Genomic DNA, 7,938 nt, shown 5'->3' with positions numbered 1-7,938 from the left:
AAAGTGCTGGGATTACAAGCATGAGCCACTGCGCCTGGCTGATGATTTTTTAAAATAAGATATACTCACAGTTAACAGATGCACTTGGATTGATTGAAGGTCCTAAATGTGTTTAAGATCCAGTCTGCTACTGGCCATTTAGATGATTACAGGAACTAATACATCTGTTGTTTGGGCTGCCTAACTTCCATTTCCCTTCTGATGTTAAAAGGTACAGTTTTTATTTTGGGAAATTTCCCCCACTGGATGCAGCCTTGCAGAGAGCTTCATCAAGGGACCCACCCTCTCTGGGCCCTTGTCACACTTCATTGGAATGTGAGCTGTGAGCAGAGTATATGCAGCCCTAGAACAGCTGGAGCTCATTTGCCTCCAGGATAGGACTTGGAAGAGACGTTTCCTGTCTCCTATATTCCTGGAGTTGTTCTGTTTCTCTTCCTGCCCAGGTCTGGTCCTTCAGCCTTTTCTTTGATTCCATAAACTCTCCCACATCTTTGCAGTAAATCCCATAAAAGCAGCTTCTTACCGTTGCTGGTTTTTCCTTGAGTTGGCTACTGTTGGTCCCAGAGACATGCAAACAGAACACCCCAACTATAAAATCAGCCCTGCAACACAAACAGATCCGTGCAGTCACAGGGAGGTAGACAAAAGAACTCAGGGAAATCAAACCATTGATTACCTGTTAATCAACTGCACAAGAAAAGCCAGAACAGCCTAGGATAAATGAGCCAATAATAAGTATATAGCCACCATACTTAAAATTTCTCCTTTTTGATTTGGTAAGTCAACAAAAGTTTCAACACTTAAAGGAAAAATAAAAGCATTAGTGTTGTGACAACAAAAATTAGTTTTAAAAGTAAATTATAAAAATCATATATAGTCATGTGCCCCATAACAACGTTTCAGTCAACAACAGGCTCCATATATGATGCCAATCCCATGAGATTATAATACCATATTTGTACTGTACCTTTTCTATGTCACGACATGTTTAGATACAGAAATACTTACCACTGTATTACAATGGCCTAAAGTATTTGGTACAGTAATAGGCTGTACAAATTTATATCCTAAGAGCAACAGGCCATACCATATAGCCTGGCTGTGTAGTAGACTATCCCATCTAGGTATGTAAGTATACTCTATGACAGGGGTCCCCAACTTCTGAGCCACAGACTGGCACCGGTCCATGGCCTGTTAGGAACAGGGTTGAACAGCAGGAGGTGAGCAGCGAGAGAGTGAACAAAGCTACGTCTGTATTTACAGTCACTCCCTATCACTCACATTACCGCCTGAGCTTCTCCTCCTGTCGCATCAGTGGCAGCATTAGATTCTCGTAGGAGCACAATCCCTATTGTGAACCATACAGGTGAGGGGCCTAGGTTGCATGATCCTCATGAGAATCTAATGCCTGATGATCTGAGGTGGAGCTGAGGTGGTGATGCCAGTGCCGCAGAGTGACTACAAACACTGACTAACATTAGCAAAGAGGTTTCACTGTGCAGAGACCGTAATACATCAATTGCAGACTCATATCAAAACCCTATCAGTGAGTGGCAAGTGACAAACTGCATCCAGTGGCAGGCTTTACAGTGGCCAGTGAGTTGAGGTACTTCAATTGCACAGCTGCATCTCGAGGCAGGGTTTAAGTCAGAATCTGACACTTATTTCCGTGCATGGTCCACCCATTATTTTATTTACCATTTTTATCCATGCGTCTTTCTTCACTATGCACTTGTTTCAGTCCCAGTTTTGGTAAGCCCACAAGCTAACCCTAGCCAAAATGAGTAGAAACAAACATCACTGGAGAGCTTCTTCGAAAAGGGGAATACACTGAATGCTGAGACAGCAGAAGACTCTAAGACTGCCAACAGAAAGAAAGCTGCACTTAAAAGAGAACACCAAGAGTCCTCCTTAAATTGTGGGTTCATTTCAACAGGTGATTCATGTTCTCCAAACCTGCTTTGTATACTATGTGGTGGCCAGCTATTCAATGAAGCCATGAAACCTTCAAAAATGCTTTGCCACATAGAGACCAAGCAACTTGCATTAAAAGACAAGGCTTTGGAGTTTTTCAAAATAAAAAAAAAAATGTGAACACGAAGAACAGAAGCAATTATTGAAGGCCACCACTTCATCAAGTGTGTCTGCACTGAGACCATCATTCTTAGTGGCTAAGCACATTGCTAAAGCTAAGAAGCCCATTACTGTTGGTGAAGAGTTGATTCTGCCTGCTGCTAAGGACAGTTGTCATGAACTTTTAGAAGAGGCTGTGGTTTAAAAGATGCCCTGTGTTCCTCATTCGGCTAGCCCCATAACTAGATGAATTGATGAAAAAGCAGAGGATATTGATGCACAATTGCTAGAGAGGATTAATGAGTCACTGTGGTATGCAATCCGGGTTGACAAGTCTAGCAATGTTGACAAGACAACAACGCTTGTTTTCATTCAATATATTTTTCAGGAGGATGTGCATGAGAGTATGTTAGGTGTGCTGTTGTTGCCAACTAACACCACAGCTGCAGAACTATTCCAGTCTTTGAATGACCTACACATTAGGAAAACAGAATTGGTCATTTTGTGTCGTTATATACACAGGTGGAGCAGCTGCCATGACCAGACGGCTTTATGACCCAGTCACTACTTGGGTCAAAAAAGTTGCTTCTGAATGTGAGTCTATGCACTGCTTGAGATTGCAAATGACAGTGGTCTTAAACGTATGTTTGAGGCAGCTTTGAATCTCCATCCACTCTGGATTAAAGTCAAGGTGGAATATCCTGAGATTGCCACAAAAGCACTGAAAAGTCTGCTTCCATATTCAAGTCTTTGAATGATTACACATTAGGAAAATGTAATTGGTCATTCTATCTTTGTGAAGCAGGGTTTTCTGCAGTGACAGCAACCAAAGCGAGATTATGGAGTAGACTGGACATAGCAACATACTTCAGGTGTCACTATCTTTCATCATCTCTCAGTTGGGACCATATAGTTGCAGGAAAACAAGTTCAGGGATCCCACTGATTCTACATTATGGTGAGTTGTATAATTATTTCATTATGTATTATAATATAATCATATAAATAAAGTACACAATAAATGTAATGTGCTTGAATCATCTCAGAACCATCCCTCTCCCCTGTCCCAGTCCATGGAAAAATTGTCTTCCATGAAACCAATCCCTGGTGCCAAAAATGTCGGGGACCACTGCTTAAAATGATGAAATTGCCTAACAATGCATTTCTCAGACTATGTTCCCGTTGTTAAGATAGATAGGTAGGTAGGTAGATAGGTAAGTAGATAGATAGATAGACAGATAGAAAGATAGATAGATAGATAGATAGATAGATAGATGTTAGATATCCTACAAAGCTTTATATGTGACCATGTAAATAGTATTGTTAGTTTTATATAAAATATGTACTGGTATCTCTGTTAATGAAGCGGTCAACTTTTTGTGTGAAAGTTAGTTACTGTCTTCAAAATCTAGTTTCTGCTAAATTGTATTTGAAGGCGCTGTGTCATCTCAGAGTCAAATCACAAGAAAGAGCTGTGTTCCAAAATCTTTGTAAATGCTTAGACATCTAGAGGTATTTCTACAAAAGAATGTTCAATAGCCGAAACATCAAATGTAAAGGGAAATTCAAAAAGATTTCTGCACAATTGTGAATACAATTACCCAGCCTCATTTAATATTACACTTTCTTTTTCTTTTTTTTTTTTTTTTAATATTTAAAAGTTAATTTGGCTTGAATGTTCTCTCTTTCAAGACATCTTCTGTTCTGGCTACTATTGTTACATGGCAAACCACTTCACAACCCAATGGTATAAAATGACCATTGTATTATGCTCATGGATTCAGAGGGTAAGGAATTCAGAGTGTGTAGCAGAGATGGCTTGAGTTTGTTTCATGATGTCTGGGGCCTGAGCTGGAAATACTTAATGACTGGGGTGACTCATGAGCTGGAGTCTAGAATCGTGTGGAGGTGCCTTCTTCATGTGTCTCCTGTTAATGGTGGCCATCATCTAGGACCTCAGCTGGAAATGTCAACCAAAGCACCTACAGATCACCTCCCCATGTGGCCTGAGCTTCCTCACGGTGTCTCCTGGGGAACTGAAGTTCTCACTTGATGAGCTTTTTACCTGATATCCCAATAAATAGGGGGAGACCTGAATTTCTTTTTCTGACTTAGCCCCAGAAATTTTAAGTGTTATTTCCTCTATGTACTGTATTGGTTATGTACAAGTCACAAGCCTGCCCAGGTTCAAGAGAATACATCAATTCCAACTCTCAACGGGAAGTGTACCAACATCTCATCATAGAAGAGTGTGGAGATATTCTAGCCTTGGAAAATACAATATCACACCTTCCAAGATTCCTCATCTCCAATTAGAAATAAGCTTTTTCTTCTCTAAAGTCTTACAATGCTCTATTTTCAAATTGATGCTTACCAATTTCTATCTTATATGTAGTTATTATGGACATGTTTCACCTTTGCCACTCTGCTGTGGACTTCTAGAGTTTTCTTTTTTTCTTTTTGTTTTTTATGTCTTCCACAGTACCTAACAGGGCTCTTGGCACTTAATAAACACACAATAAAGTTTATTGAAGAAATGTGGACTGTTTTAGACCAGTTTCAGGTACAATTATCATATACCTAGGAGATATACACAAGTTCTTTGGGAGAGAAAGAAGAAGGGAGAAAGAAACAGAAGGAAAAAAGCAAACAAGAAAGGAAAAAATGTAAGGAAGAAAGAAAGGGAAGATGAAAACTCAAGAGGTAGGCATTATTGTTTGAAGTGACTCTTTCATTCTCCAAACATTTAAATTGCTGCATTTAAAAATTTCCAAAGGAGAAGAGATCCAATTTTCCACCTTTTATGTACATCAAACTAATAGAATATTGTCCTAGTTCCATTCCAAAATTGAGTGTGCAGCCTAAAGAAAAAAATAGTCACAAAAATAAACGAAAAATCTATTACACCATCACATTTTTAAAAATCAGCATAAATGCCTATAATATTCTAGTATCAAATTATTCAAATATCTTAAATATCAAATCTCTAATGTTCACATTAATGTGGTAGCTATTGCCTACTAAAATATTGAATATACACAACTTGTGTCTTTAATTCACATTTGGAATTTTTGGCCATGCCAAAGCATGGTCTAGGAGCAAAGGGAAAATTGAATTCTGATAGGTCTTTCTCAGAAAGATATTGCTCAGAAAAAGCCCATACTATAACACATCAACATAAATTGTAATATAGAACCTATCTTCCCTGCTTAGATTTTTGAACCAGTGAGTTATGGGGGACTGTGTCTGGTGGAGCAGAAGAGATCATCCTAGGTGACAAAGCCCAAGAGAAAGGAGAAACTCACTAAATAGCTAATTTGATACCCTCCTGTGAGCAGCAAGATGTCAAACCTAGTAGAGTTCCATCCTCATTGAAGAAATTATAAGGAGTGGGGTCTAAACTTCCTTATCCCTACTTACAGATACCAAGATGTAATTGATAAATTCACAGGTGCCTTTAATGAGGTCGTTTTGCTAAAATAACATTTTGAAAGCCAGGGAAATCTGTTTGTTAGTCCACATTGCAGGCCCAGTCTCATACACAGACACCAGTCCCATGGGGCTTTCTCAGATCTTTGACCATATATCCCAAGTTAATGTTGGGCTCTGCATACAAGAGCTAGTGGAGTCACACCACCATTCCTTAATGCTAGTATTATTATTTTCATTCTACAAATGAAAAAAATTAAATTGCAGAAAAATGAATTCGCATTCAGGTTCTGAGTGGGATCCTTTCCTATCTGTATAGCACCTGCTAGCCACTTTGCCTTGCTGCTGCCTCAGCACTACCTACTGTTTTAGGAAAGAGGAAATAAACAGAAGCACAAAGTGAGCTCATTGTTGGGCAGGGGTGGAGATGTAAAATCGGATGTCTCCAAACAGAGAGAGCTGGGGAAAGCTGCAATCCGTGGCAATGAGCCCTGAAGAACACCAGCAACCAGGAAAACAGATGATTCTTATCAGGCACGGTTTTCTTGTGTGAAACTGGCACTGGAGCTGATGAAGATCAGGCTGCCTGCCTGAGGGCCTACATTCCAAAAAGTTGGATATGGGGCCACACTGGCCTGACTGCAGTTGGAGAAACTTCTATACTGCCTCAGGAGACCATCCTGGAGTATACTAGATATGCCTCATGTAGTCAGAAAGACCAACTTGTCTTGTGGGCAGAGTTGGCCGGGCAGGTGATAAAAGGGGAGTGAGTGGCAGTGTAATGTAGCAGTTACCAGCAGAAGGCTACCTGAGCTCAAATCCCAGCTCCAAAATCTACAGCTGCACCAAACCAGGCAAAGTGCTTAAACTCTGCATGTCTCAGGCTCCTTAATTTGCAAAATGGGATAAAAATAATGATCATATAAGATTATTGTAAAATTTAAATGAGTGCATTGATTGAAAGCATTTGAAATACCTAGAATATACAAATGTTATGTAAGTTTTAGCTGTTAACATAAACATTGTAAACAATAGGTGTTATGAATTCAGTGGGTACAGAGCTGCCCAAGACCATGAGCAACCACATTTTGCATCAGCGTGACCTAAATCCAAGACATGGAGTCAAAGGAGATCATTTAAGATTTAACTGCCTCGCTGGAGTTTGGACTTGCGTGGGGCCTGCTGCCCCTTTGTTCTGGCCAGTTTCTCCCATTTGGAATGACTGTATTTACCCAATGCCTGTACCCTGTTGTATCTAGGAATAACTAACTTGCTTTTGAGTTTACAGTTTAATGGGTGGAAGGGATATGCCTTGTCTCAAATGAGACTTTGGGCTATGGACTTATGAGTTAATGCTGAAATGAGTTAAGATTTTGGGGGACTGCTGGAAAGCCATGATTGGTTTTGAAATGTGAGGACATGGATTTGGAAGGGGTCAGGGGTGAAATGATATGGTTTGACTGTGTCACCACCCAAATCTCATCTTGAATTGTAACTCCCACAATTCCCACGTCATAGGAGGAACCCTGTGAGAAGTGATTGAATTATGAGGGAAGATCTTTCCCGTGCTGTTCTTGTGATAGTGAATAAGTCTCATGAGATCTGATGGCTTTAAAAAAATAGGAGTTTGCCTGCACAAGTTCTCTCTTGGCTAGTCGCCATCCATGTAAGATGGGACTTGTTCCTCCTTGCCTTCTGCTATGATTGTGAGCCCTCCACAGCCACGTGAAACTGTGAGTCCAATTAAACTTCCTCCTTTTGTAAATTGCCCAGTCTTGGGTATGCCTCTATCGGCAGCATGAAAATGAACCAATGTAATTACACTGTAATATGTAATGAAATAATCATACAATTCACCATAATGTAGAATCAGTAGAAGCCCTGAGCTTGTTTTCCTGCAACTAGTCCTGTCTGGGAGTGATGAGAGACAGTGACACATCATCAGGCATTAGATTCTCATAAGGATTGCACAACCTAGATCCCTCTCATGCTCAGTGTACAAAAGGGTTCACATTCCTATGGGAATCTAATGCTGCTGCTGATCTGACAGAAGGTGGAGCTCAGGCAGCAATTCAAGCAATAGAGAGTGGCTGTAAACACAGATGAAGTTTGCTCTCTCACCTGCTACTCACCTCCTAGAGTGCAGCCCAATTCCTAACAGGCCACAGACCGGGACCCCTGCCCTAGGTGATGGTATAGGGGGTGGGGACTTGGGAAGTAATTAGGTCCTCATGGTAGAGTCCTCATGAACAGAGTTAATGTCCTTATAAGAAAATGACCAGAGAGCTAGCTCACTCTCCCTCTGCTCTTCATCATGTGAGGATACAACCAGAAATCAGCTGTCCACAACACAGAAGAAACCCTCACCGAAACCCAACCCTGCTGGCATCTTGATACCAGACTTCCAGCCTCCAAAACAGTGAGGAATAAATTTCTG

Source organism: Cebus imitator, unplaced genomic scaffold (genome assembly GCF_001604975.1).
Source record: "Cebus imitator isolate Cc_AM_T3 unplaced genomic scaffold, Cebus_imitator-1.0 Scaffold288, whole genome shotgun sequence".
NCBI classification, from domain to species: Eukaryota; Metazoa; Chordata; class Mammalia; order Primates; family Cebidae; genus Cebus; species Cebus imitator.
Note: the sequence above shows the minus strand (reverse complement) of the source record.